The following is a 13052-nucleotide window of genomic DNA, read 5'->3' as shown; positions in this document are numbered from 1 at the left end:
AAGTGTCCGAGGGCTCCCGGCCCCGCAGCTGCGGCGGCAGGACGGCTCCGGCCAGGAGAGGGAGCCGTGGCCCCGCGCACCCCGCCTCGCACCCCGCCTCCCCGGCCCGGCCCGGCAGTGCGGACGGACGGACGGACGGACGGACGGAGCTGGGCGAGCCCCGGCCCCGCGCCCGCCGCCCCGGCCCGCAGTGACCGCGGCGGGACCGCCCCGAGCGCGGCCGCGGGGAAGGGGCGGGCGGGGCGGAGCGGAGCCCGGGGGCGCGGATCGGGGACGGCAGCGAGGTGGCAGAAGAGGAGGAAGAGCAGGAGGAAGAGGAGGAGGAAGAAGAGGAGAGCGCGGCGCGCCGGGCAGAGCTGTGCGCTCCCCGCGTCCGCAGGTGAGCCGCGCTGCGCGGGGGAGCGCCGGGGACGCCCGTGTTCCTGGAGGCGTGGGCAGGGACAAGGGACAGGAGCCTGTCCCGCCCCGCCCCGCCCCGGCCGTGAACTTCCCCGCACGCGAAGGCAAAGTTTGTGTCGGAGGAGGCGGATTGCAGCCCGGCGCGGGGGGAGCCGGGCGGCGGCGGTGCGCAGCTGGCAGCGGCCCCCGCTCCGCGGCTGCCACGGGGGGAGGCAGCAAAGAACCGAGAGGAGCGGCTCGGGAGAGCCCGGGGAGCAGCGCCCGGCGGCCACGGGCAGGCAGGACGGGCGGGCACGGTGAGAGCGAGCGAGCGGGGCCGGGGATGCGCAAGCGGGGCTGGGGATGGGCGAGCGGGGCCGGGGATGGGCGAGCGGGGCCGGGGATGGGCGAGCGGGGGCGGCGGTGCCGGAGCGGGGCCGGGACCCCGCGCACCTCGGGGGACCTTCGGCGATGCCTCGGTGTGCGGGGACCCAGCGGAGCTGCAGGACAGCGCGTTTGTCCCCGCCGCTCCTGCAGCCGGGCTGGCCGTGCCCCCGGTCCCCGAGATGCGATGGGATTTGCTTTAGTTCGCTCCCGTGAGCCGTGGAGATCTGGTTATTCCTGGTTGGAGCGGTACTGAGAAATGCAACTTTAATTTTCATCCGGATTGCAGATTCTTGAGCCTCTGATAGCCGCTCTCTGCTGTCAAAAAGGTCCCTGAAATCGAGAGGAAGGGGTCAGGTTAAGCCGTAGCAGGGAAATAAAGCGGAGGAGACATGTCCAGGAAAACAGACTGGAAGCGATTAGATGCTGGCAGCGATATGGCCTTTCTGTGTTTGTTGGGGGCAGCTGCCCCCGTATGTGAAGCAGCTTGGGGGGATACCTGGAGGGAAACTGGATGGTAGGAATTGTTTCCTGAAAAAGAAGGGGGAAAAGGAAACCATCAAGGCATCACTGCCTCAGGTGTCCCTTTTCTGTGCCAATGTCGCTTTCCCCTGTTACAGTGGCAGTGCTTGTTCCTCACTCTGGGCTGATTTCTTGGAGTGTGCCTGTACAGTGCTTGGCACAACCGAATCCTGATCTTGGGGCCTTAGGACAGTAAACTGGGTTATAAATGCCCTCTCACATACACACTCTCTTTTCATCCTGACCTCTGCTTTGTGAATAGCTGGTTATAGTGCTTGGATAAAATTCTGGTTGGCTTTACAGATCGTTCTTCTCTTGTAAAATGATGGATTTTGTTCCATGTATTCAGTTTTTTGTCCTAATAAAAGCTCTTCACTTCTGGATTTGTGAGATTGCAGCAAGCTCCTTATATTTTAAAAACATCTATCGCCTTTGTAATTAAAAAGTATTATTTTCCTGACACTCCATTTTTAATGTTGCCCCTCTTGGGCAAGCAGAACTGTCACCCAATGTACGCTTCTATACCTAGAAGGATTGTGAGGTTTTATTTATTAACTGTACTGTGGAGAGTCCATATCTCATAACTTAGAGGGTCATTTATAACGGGTTGCTTTTGGCAGCTCTGGAAGATTTACTTGCTGTCTTGTATTCCTTGCAGGAAAGGCATCCCTTTTTTCATGGAGAGCATCACTCCAGCCCACAGGCTCTCGGGTGGGCAGGCTTGGTGCTGGAAAGGGTCCATTGCCTGCCTGTGGTGAGCAGGAGAGGGCAAGCAGAGAGGATTAAACTCTAAAACCCAGATGTTCTTCATCCCTGGAAGTAGGCTTGGTGTTGTTGCTGGGAACACCTTGACTGGAGGAGCAGCTAAGGATGGAGGATAATGAGGGACATGGAGAGTCAGCCTGTGAGGACTTGGGGTGGTGGAAACCTGCAGGGCACTGCAGGGACTGGGAAGTGTTAAGGTGGGAAGGTGGGAGCTGCCATATGGGGCTAAGGAAGGGGCTGTGGGGTGAGAGGTTGTGTTTCTGACTCTGTGCCTCTGTGCAGTGCAGAGGGCAGAGCTGCATCCACACTGCCCTGGGACTGCTTTCTAGCTTGAGTTCAAAGTGTCTGCATTTGATATGATGCTTGCTGATGTCTGTCCATGCCTCCAGAGTCCAGAAGATCCTCTGATCCCTCCAGGGTGTGGAAGGGAAGCTTGTGCATGAACACTTCTTCCCTTCCAGACTCACTTGGTCTGTGCAGGTATTCTGCATTTGAGCATGAGCACGTGCAGTGGGGGTGAATACTGCCCTGTTCTGGGCTCCAGCCTCATCCCCAGGGTCAGGTAGTGCTACCCAAAAACACCTGGCACCCCGAAGCACACACAGATAAGAGAGACTTAGGAGAGTAGGGGGAGTGATGTAGCAGCCTGGATGCTTGGAGGTGTGGGAAATGCCTCCCTGCTGGCCTCAGAGCTGTAATTGTAAGCTCTAAAATAAGCACTTAGGAAGAATGAGGCAGAGAGATTTTGTCCTAGCCTTATTCCTTCAAGACTTGCATGAACCAGATGCCAGCTCTAGGGAGGAAGAATTCCACTCTTTCAGAATAAGAGGCCAAAATTTGAGGTTTGTTCCTTCTTCCCACCTCTGTTTGGATTTCTCTGTTGGTTATTTTGGCAGGCACATGATTCATATTTCTTTCCCCATCTGTCTTTGGTCCCCTCTCTTGTCAAGTGTCCTCCCATTTCAGCAAGACTCTGACTTGCAAAAACTTGCCACAAAGCCCTTGTGACTGCTGGTGTGGGAGAGGAGCTGCCCCAGCCTGGCTCTCAGAGCACAGGTTGCATTAGCCAGGTGGACAGTTAGGAAGATTATATCAGCATGTGAATGCATTCATGTCTTTTTTCTTTTTTTTTTTTTTTTTTTTATCATACAGTAACGGGGAGTGCTTTGGGAGTAAAAATAGAAATAGGGAAAAGCCTATATAAGCTGAAATCTGTGAACAGCGCCGCGTTATCTGGGAACTAAAACACATTCTACAGTGGAGCTCTGCTCTCCTCCTTCCTCCCCTCCCTTTCTCTTGACACAGCTCATGGATTTCAGTGCCCCCATGAGCAGAGCCTGTCTCCTCTGTGCTGCCAGGCTGATGCAGCTCTGGTGGCAGCTCTGTACCTGGCGGGTGGGAGCTGGAGCATCTCTGGCTGGCCAGGGTGGGACAGCTGGGAAGGCAGGAGGAGGCAGAGCTGCCTGTCAGGTGTGCCATGCTTGAGCTGACCCTTCTCCACACCCTGAGAGAGGCTGGGGGGCTGTGTGCAGGTGGGGCTGGGCCATCCACGGTTTGGAGCTGCTTTGTTCTGCTCCACCATCAGCAAAACTGAGATTCGCTGCTAAACTGGAACAAAGCAGCTTCTTCTTTTGGGAGGTGTTTTAGGATTTCTCCCCACTTTCCAGTGCTTTTGCCAGGCAGAGGGCTAATCTGACATTTCTCAGCCACAGCACTGATCCGTGTGGGGCTTTTGCATGTGACTGAGATGAGCTCAGAGACAGTGCAGGAGGGAACTGATTTGGGGAAATTGCTTCAAATGGTGCCTATGCTTTAGGGAATTTTGGTCTTGGCCAGTTTGTTTCCTGTGTTCAGCCTCAGAGGTCCCTATAAGACACATGCACAGAACATGATATTCATAAATTCAGAGTCTTGATTTTGAAGAAAATAAAATACAGGAAAATGAGTGTCCTAGTGTATGTATTTTGTTATAGGTTCTCTAAAAATAGTTGCTTGTAAAGAGATAATTTCACTACAAGTGAAGAATCGTGCCTTTAGTCAGTCCTTTGTTAATTTAACAACACTCAGTTTCATCAAATGGGAATATATCCCCAGGAATTCCTCTGACACTGGTTTCCCCTGAGTCTGGATGATTATCCAATTACAATTTAAAGAAAATTACAGCCAGGATAATTGGCTAAAGATAGAAGTATCTGAGAGCCTTAGGGAAAGAGAAGGAGAGAGTGTGAGAGCTTCATTTTCTCATATGAGTAAATGAGAATTATTTCAGTCCTTAACTTTTGCAGTGAGTGGATTCAAGATCCCTGGTGTTTGGATCTCCCTCCCTCTTCTCTCCCTCCTCTTCTCTCTTTCTTGTTGACTTGGTATTTAGAGGAAGAAGTTACATTGATTCTTATGGAGTCCTTTTACATTTACATGTGTTAACAGAAAGAGACTGTTAATTTAAATGTTCTATTTGCAGCAGAGAATGAGAGATTTCCATGAATCCTGGGCTCAGTCGGGGAAGGTGGTAGGTGGCTCCTTCTCCTGGGGACACTAGGAAGGTGCCAGAGAGCCATCAGCTTGTAAATGCCACTGAGAGTGGGGCCATCAGAGGCTCCCAGCTCTCTCTGGGTGTCCCAGAAGGACCCAGTGCTATGGCTGGCAGGAGCCCTGCATGGTCCAGCGCTCCCATCCCATGTCCATCGCAGGGACTGAGAACCTGAGATGCTCAGGCAGAGTTCCCAGTTGGCTCAGAAGCATTTGGGGCTGCCTTCAAGCCCACTCACTCTTCGTTTTTCCAGCTAAGAGCTGGTTTAGGCAGGGCTGGGCAGGCTGTGCTGTTTAACCCTTGCAGTGCTGGCTGTGGCCGTGGGTCAGGGCTCTGTGCTGCAGGTGGGAGCTCTGTGCTGCAGCCTGGCAGTGCCCTGGTCACAGGATGGAGCTGGGCTCCCCATGCAACTCCCTGGACAGCTCTGTGCTGCAGCTGGAGCACCAACATAAACTGAGAATCATTCACTTGCACAAATTCTTCAGAGCCCTCGCCAGCTTTACTAAGCCAAGGTGTTATCAGAATTAGGAGAGGGTTTTGAAAAAAGTGCAAGTTTTAATACCTCTCTCTTTATCTGGGAAAGCTGCTGGGTTTGCTTTTCTGTTTGTTTGTTTGTTTTCCTCACAGTTTTGTTTAATCCCTCTCGTTACTGAAATAAAATTGTAGTGGAGTATCTTGCTTCTCTTAGCCTGATGCTGTTTATTTAGAGGGATGCGAGATTTTTCCAGTGTTCTGAGGAAGATTCTTAGGTATTTGATCAATTTGTGTGTAAAAGCTTACAAAACAGTGACTTAAGTGTTTATCCTTAGTGCTGACAGGATGTTGTGGAGTTGTTTAACTGTATATTTGTAACAATTATGCTGCTTGGCAAGAAAGGCATGTTTTCTTGTCAGAGGGAATTTTTGTTGGGTTTTTTTTTTGGCCTTTTTCTGCCTGTGAGTTGTGGTTATAGCTGCCTTTCTTTATCATTTTACTTTTTGTTTTAGATGTAAATAAAGAGCTAATTACAGTTAATCTCAGTGCAAAGGAATGAAATTTTAAAGAGTGAAAAATAACTCCCATCTGTTGGATTTGCAGTAACGTTTTGGGGTTTGCCTTCTACTTGGAAGCATGCCAAAACTTATCTTGCTCAATTTAAAGTTTTCTTTGCGCTGTTTAAACTGGATTTTTAATAATTTATAAAAACAAACAGAAATGGAAATAGCTTTTCAAATTATGTTTGGTCATGTTCTTTATGTGGTGGTTGCTAAAATGTGAACAGGTCTAACTGAAATGAGTTCAAATCCCACCACCAAATTCTATAGGAACAGGTTGAAAACCTTCTGGAAAAGCATCTATTTTTCATAGTAGTGTATTGCATTCCTCTGATTCCTGCCTGCTGGGGCTCCATGTGCCCAGCTAACGAGCCCCAAAATGACTTGTTCCAAGGGAACTGTTCCTTAAGTAGTTACTGTTTAAGACAGGCTCAGAACCCCTGTTTTTTGTGGTGGGTATGTGTTACTTTTATCCCCATCAGCTCCACTGATTGTTGAGCTCAGGGAATTAATCCATACTTGGCACTCATATGTTATCTTTCATCTCAGCATCTCTAAGCACTTAAGATAGATAATAGAGGTATTAAGATGCACTGCTGTGGTGTGAGATGGGGAGAGGCTGTTCTAAATGTGGCTGGGGAAACAGAGGCACAGATTTCAGAAGCCTCTACTAATGCACTCAGTTCAGAGGACAGCCATTTCTAAGTTCTCTAATGCCTGATTATCAGGGAGGCACTACAATTTTTCATGCACTGCGTTTGGTGATTGATGCCTGCATACAGATTTCATGTATATTAGCCAGAAACTCACATTTCTACCCTAAACTAGAGACTATTTTAAAATCTTCAACCTGAAAGACTTACAGGAACCTAGTAAATGGCAGTGTAAGGAGTCCAGATTCTTAGTTATTTTTTTCGCAGGTTAGTCCTGTTGCAAAAAGTAAAACCTCACCTCCCTCCCACCATAGTAACATCCAGGGCCCCACCTACATGAATTTATTAGCAATCTGTTGAGTCAAATCTCTAGGATGTGTAAAAAAATACTTAATTTGGCAGTAAGAGCCATGCAGATTGACTCTAATACAAATAATTGGATTTGTTCTGTTGAGAAATAGCCCCTCTTCCTTCAAGCCCAGATACCTCCCAGTCCTTGTTTTTGAGAAGGGATCTGGGTGCTGGGAGGAGGATGTTGCTGCCCAGTTGGCAGGCTGTGGAGAAGTTGAGGGCACCCAGCCTCTGAATGATCACAGATGTGCTGCTGGATCCCAAAATGTGTTGCTCTAACAAATTGTGCTGGTTGCATTTGAGCAGATGTGTTGGGGTGACTGAAGGACAGAACTCAGACTCCACTGGAATAGCATCCTTGTGGACTGGGATGGGATTTCTCCCATATCTATTGAAAAAATAGCTGCAGTCTCAGTGCATTTACCTTTCTCCTCCCCACAGCCCATGGGGATCCATGGGGGATGCAGAGATCCACCCACAGCCCCTGGGATCCATGGGGATGCAGACATTCACCCACAGCCCATGGGATCCATGTGGATGCAGAGATCCACCCACAGCCTGTGGGGATCCATGTGGATGCAGAGATCCACCCACAGCCCCTGGGATCCATGGGGATGCAGAGATCCACCCACAGCCCCTGGGATCCATGGGGATGCAGAGATCCCCACCCACAGCCCCTGGGGATCCATGTGGATGCAGAGATCCATGCACAGCCCATGGGATCCACAGGGATGCAGAGATCCACCCACAGCCCATCAGGGAGGTGCCCATGCCAGGCATGGGTGCCTGGAGGAGGCTGTGATCCAGTGGGGAACCCAGGGGACAGAGGGGCCCTGCTTCCAGGCTGGAGCAGCCTGTCCTTGGAGGGCTGCACCCCGGGAAGAGTGACCCCACATTGCAGCAGTTTTGGTAGGACTGCTGCTGGTGAGAGTGGGCCCATGCTGGGGATGTTCATGGAGAGCTGTCTCCCATGGCAGGGACCCCGCAGCCTCACAGGGAAGGACTCCTCTCCTTGAGCAACAGAGCAAAATCCTGGTGATGAACTGACCCAAAAACCCCATGCCCTGTCTCCCTGTTCTGATTGTGGGAAGGAGGGAGAGGTTGGGGTAAAAAAGGTGTTTTAAGGGCTTACTTTGACTTTTTATCTTCTTTTGACTCTGCTAGTAATAAATTCACTTTGTACCTCTAAGCTGAGCCTGTTTTGCCCTTGGAGTATTTTTTCCTGGTCCTTATCTAAACTCATGAACCCTTCATTTATTTTTTCTCTCCTCTGCCCAGCTGTGGGATGGGAGGGTGAGTGAGTGGCTTTTGTGGGTGCCTGGCATTGGGCCAGTGTCAAACCATGACACCAACTTCCCAAAGACACTCAGTGATTACTTCCTCTCAATGCAAAGATGTGAGCCAGCCCAGGGCTGGGGTCAGCACAGATTGGAGAATAGGAAGGCATCTACTTCCTGGCACTGAAGGTGCTCAGAAATGAAAATTTCAGAGAATTTCCAGATTTTGGGTCCTTTGCAGCAGGGCTTTAGTGCACAGTGGTATTTCCTTGTGTCTCTGCACCTCATAGCCTTTGGAAATGTCAGCAGTGCATGTATTGCCTTTTGTTTGTCATTCCGCTGGAGGAATGAATTCATTGCCCTTGTGAGATCAATCATATTCTCCCCAAATAATTAATATTGATGACAGTCACAGCATACTGCTGCCTGCAGCTCCATCTCAGCCTTCCCACTGTGTAGGTGCTGTGGGTCACAGAGCACTCTCTCTCGAAGGAGGCTCCTGGACTTCAAATTTCAGGGTGCTGTTCTTTGAAGGTTGAATTTCAAGCTGCACTGATGGGGCCAGTGCAGGCAGAGCCTGAGCAAGCTCCCTGTGATGGTGCAACTGAATATTTGCAGAGGGAAATTTTAGAGACATGGGGAGCAAAAGGGATACACGTCACAGGGGGAGAAGTATTATCTCTTGTTTCTCTTTTCCTCCTTTTGTCTGTGTGTACACAGCTTTTTGCAGAATGCAGCTATGCTATGCTGACCAGAAAGGGACAGGTATGCAAAAGAAAGCTGCTCTGACAGTCACCAGGAGGACCAGGTGGGTGGGTTGGGAATATGGAGGGCTGGAAGGACCTCCATGGAGCTGCTTTCAAGTGAGGTGCTGCCTTGGGGGTGGCTGGTAGCTCCTGGGCTTTCTATTTTTATATTGCTTTAAGTTGATTGATGTGTAAAGCACACTTGGAGCAGTCTGTCTGAGCTGCAGGACAGGGATTGAAGCATCTTGATGTCTTATTCTTGTTTGCTTTTACTTATAAGGTTAAATGGGATTAAATTAACGTGATTAATATAAGTACCAGGTGTGGAAATGCTGTGTGGCCCAAACTTGAAAAAGAAAAATTCATCTGACTTGCCCTAGAATATGTTGCTCATTCCAGGATACCCAGAGTCACTTGAGGAAATCATTCTCTTTATGCCTCAGGAAGAGGTGGGACTTCCACACTGGCAGCAGCATGGGTAAACCTGGTAGTGGTGCTGGAGACATTGCAGCTCCCTGAGGAATTTGTGGCACCACAGGAAAGCAGATTCTTGGGAAGGAAGGTGAAAGGCAGTGATGATGTTCTCTGGAGCGTGGTGGTCTTTGTAGGATTTTTGCCTCCTCTCTGGAGGAACAAGAAGGGAAGGATGTTGTGTGAATATAGAGCAACCCTCGTGGGAATCTGGTCCTCACTTAGTGCTGAGGGGAGGAGATGCAGTGAAGAAGCAGGGCATGTAGCTCCCAGCAAGGGCTTGAACATAAGAAAAGGAGCTCCTGGAGTGTTTTTGACACTGAGAGCCTGTTGCAGGTGGTGCTGAGCAGGGAGATGTGGAATGGGGCTGCAGGGCACTGGTTGGACCAGGCTGGGCTTGCACAGAGACACCTCCTGCAAAAGCTGCTCTGGGGTTTGAGTCCTGGGCCTGTCCTGAACAAGGCATTCAGCCCATCTGAAAACCTGCTCAAATCTGTGTTGTATTCTCTGGATTTAGAGACTTGGCTGAGCTAGCTTGGGGCTGCTGCTGTGCAATCTGTTGCACAGTGTGGATGTGCTGCTGTGTCCACTGGGGCAGTGGAACAACCTCCTAGGGAGGGTTGGTGGAGCTGCTTACATTGTAAAGCCCTTAAAAAGGTCAGGAGGCAGAATGTATAAATTAAATTCTCGTTGTCAGATGTCTCCAAGTGTTCCATGACAGTTAATTGGACCTTTTCCAGTGGGGGGGGATGTCACTTTGGATTCCTTAAGTCTTCTCAGGTCTTTGAGCCTCACTGATTGCAGATTTCTATTTTTCTGTGCAAAGGTTAGTTTCTCAGTTTATTTTGTGGCAGCACAATATGTGCATGTTTCTCAGAACTCTGCCTTCCCTGTAACATAGCTGTCCAAAATAGAAGCATTGTGTCTGGCTGCATGGAAGATCTCAGCTCTCTTTGAAGCACAGTTGGAAACTTTTCATTCCCTGGCTATTCACACATGAAAAATAGACTATCTTAGCTGGGTACCTTTAGCTTGAGCACAGAAGTGCTCTTGTAGCTTCGTGTTTGAACTGCTCGGTGGCCAGCGTGGGTCCATTTGTAATCCATGCTGTTTGATTTTATAGCTGTGGCTCTACTTGCCCCTCTCCAGCCCACTCCACAGATCTCTAGGCAATAGTCCCAGCTGCTTATTTGACTTGTCCAGGTGTGCATGTTTTGTAGAGGTGACAGAGAGCTCGTTTATTTTCGATGTATGAAATGCAGTGTGCTCTGCCTGCTAAATTGGTGGCAGAGTATAATCATGGCACCCTGGACTCCAGCAGAGCAGTGTGCAAGTGCTGCAGCATTTCTGCTTTTCCAAGTCCTGAGAGGACCCCAGGAGAACTGCAGAGGGAAGCAGGGGATTCCAAATTTCTTCAGGTACATTTTCAAGCCCCCGCCTCTGCTTCCCTCCACGTGCCTAGATTGTACATTTTTTCTTTTGAGAGGGAGCAAAAAAGCTTCTTCCTCTGAATTCTGATTGTTAGTGTTGAATTTGCAGAGCCAAAAGGGTGCCAGGAGATGGTATCTAAATGCCAGTAGCAAATCACAAATTCCCTGCCTGGAAATCTCGCCTCCATGTCCCAAACATTGGCACTGGCACAGGCAAACCTTGCACTACCAAGGAAGCTCCCAGGAATGACTCACTGTGAATGAAAGTCTCCACACTTTTTCCTCTGAGCTTGAAGGCAGGCTGCTGCCAGCTCTGCCCTCCCTCAGGAGCTCTTGGTGCTCTTGGAAGGGCAGCCTTGCTTCTGCAATTTGTGCTGCTCCATTGAAGGAGAAATAGCTTGGGATCAACTCCCGTGGTGACTCTGGAGCATCACACTGCTGAGCTTGTTCATCCCCGTGTCGGGGGTTCTGTAAAATGTCATTATTAAACAGCCTGGATGTGCAGGCAGGAAGCCAGGGAGGGGCTGTGGTGGATGACAGGTGAATGGAGCCACCTTGCATGCCTGGTGTCATGTCCTTGGCTGGCAGTGAGCTGGTAATAAATTCACTTTGTACCTCTAAACTGAAGTGCTGGTTAAGAAGACTATTTCCACATTTTCTTGTTGTGTGTTTGATTTTGGTTTGGTATTTTTTTCCCTTCAGGGTGCTCAGTAGCCCTGGGTGTAAAGCTGTGTGCCAATGCCCAGGTCTGGCCAAGCAAGGCAGAAAATCCTTTGTGCTGGTGAGACACCTCTCACCAGGGCAGCTTTCCATCTGACTCCCACTAGTTTAATTTTTCCCCCCCTCTGCAAAAGCAGGTGTGCAGCATCTGCTGTGATTCTAGCTGATGAAAAGCTTTCAAGCTGCTCAAATTTCATCATTTCCTTTGCTTCTGATGACATAAATTACTTTTGTAATAGAAACATTTCAGAAAAAATTCCTTTCAGCCTGCTCTGCTGCCAGTCATGCCATGGCCTGGTGAGTGCACTGCCCTGGCACAGGTGGCACTCCAGCACTGATTTTGCCTTAGATGTGCCAGCAGTGATTGGGTCACAGCTTTGGCTCCTGTGATATCCCTGATTGCAGGGCAGGCTCCAGCTCTGCTTGATTCCTGCTGAAATGTGCCTGGCAGTTTGGGAGCTGCTGCTGAGCGAGTCGGGCTCCCTGCCCTCAGGAGGGCTGTGGATGTTTTTTCTGAGGACAGCGCTGGGGGCCCTCTGGTCACTGTGCCGTGTTTGAAGTGATGAGTGTGGCGTAGCATGCACGAGAGCAGGGAAAGGGCTGCGAGCTGCTTTTGGTGCTCATCATCAAACTGCTGCTGGATTCCTCCCTGCTCTGTTCCTGGGAGACAGTCTGGGCATGAAAATTGTGATGAAAGTGGTTATTCCTCCTGGGAGTCAAGGCTGGACTTGCAGAACCCACAGCCTGTCTTTTCAGCCCAGGTGTCACGTCCTGTTCCTCTGGAGGGCTGTCCCTGGCACTGACCAGTTCCCTTTGGGCAGGCAGAGGGACCGTGGTCACCACAGCAAAGGGCAGTGCCAGCAGTGCCCACGCGGCTCTGGAGGAGACGTGGGGTCAGACTCTGCAAAAACCTAACCCAAGATGGTTTATGCTACACTAATTCCTCCTTTTGTCTGACTTACCCTGCACATACTGAAAAGCAAAAGTGTTTCCTGGAGGGCTGAGGGGCCTTTTCCCATTTTCCATTAGCGTTTTTGTTGTTACTTCTCTGCAGCTGCTTTTTCAGGCTGCCCTTTGTCTGCCTTTTGGATTCTTTGAATTTACTTGAACTGTGCATCTATTTTTCCCCATAAGAAAACCCAGCAAACTCATCGAGCAGCCTTCTGCAGTGCTGCTGTGTGGTGGTGCAGGGAGCCAGGGCTTGTGGGCATGCTGTGATGGGGAGCAGAGACTGTGCCCCTTCCTGAGCTCCCTCTGCACCCCATCAATCAGCCTTCATCCTCGGGTCCATGTGGCATAGAACCAAAGCATTTCCTAAGCTAACCCACTCTGGATTTTGACAGCCTTCCTGTCTCTGCATCCCAATTTTGGAGCTCTCAAATGCTTTTGAGTTGGGACAGAATTGCAGAAAGAAAATACTATGTAAAACCTGCTTTGGTTGAAATTATTTATTTCCTCTTTCAGAAACTGCTTTATTTTATATTCCCTTTCAGTCAGAGCACTTAGTGGCAAGGTTCTGAAGGGTGCTTTTGTTCTGCAGGCCATAGTGTGACTTCTCAGTGAAAAGCAAAAAACCTATCAGCTCTCCCTAGAGACCTGTGGTTAGGAGGGACAAAGGCATTTTTCTTGGAAAATGCAGCATTGTTCTGTAGAATTGGTACAGTGTCTTTGAGAATAGGTGTGCAGTAGTTACTTTGAGTGCAGTTCTCTTCTTTAATTACTTGACATCTGTCTTTGGTTCGATAATTGTTTGGAAAGTGCGTGGGCTTTGCAGGGTCCATGCTGCAAAAG

The 13052-nt window shown here is 49.8% G+C and overlaps 1 protein-coding gene across 3 annotated transcripts in view; it reads left to right on the top strand.

The window, feature by feature from the left end:
• The first annotated feature begins 249 nt into the window (after window positions 1-249).
• LOC117000794 (interleukin 1 receptor accessory protein) overlaps window positions 250-13052 on the top strand; it is a 49396-nt gene continuing 36593 nt past the window's right edge. For 2 of the 3 annotated variants that reach the window (XM_033068816.1, XM_033068818.1), the window contains exon 1: window positions 250-379. The gene's annotated coding sequence lies outside the window, so the exon portion shown is untranslated. Of the gene's footprint in view, window positions 380-584; window positions 696-13052 lie in introns of those variants that run through there. The other variant, XM_033068817.1, reaches the window with a different exon arrangement.

The sequence above is a fragment of the Catharus ustulatus genome, chromosome 10 (genome assembly GCF_009819885.2).
Source record: "Catharus ustulatus isolate bCatUst1 chromosome 10, bCatUst1.pri.v2, whole genome shotgun sequence".
Classification (NCBI taxonomy): Eukaryota; Metazoa; Chordata; class Aves; order Passeriformes; family Turdidae; genus Catharus; species Catharus ustulatus.
Note: the sequence above shows the minus strand (reverse complement) of the source record. Positions and strands in the feature narration are given on the sequence as shown.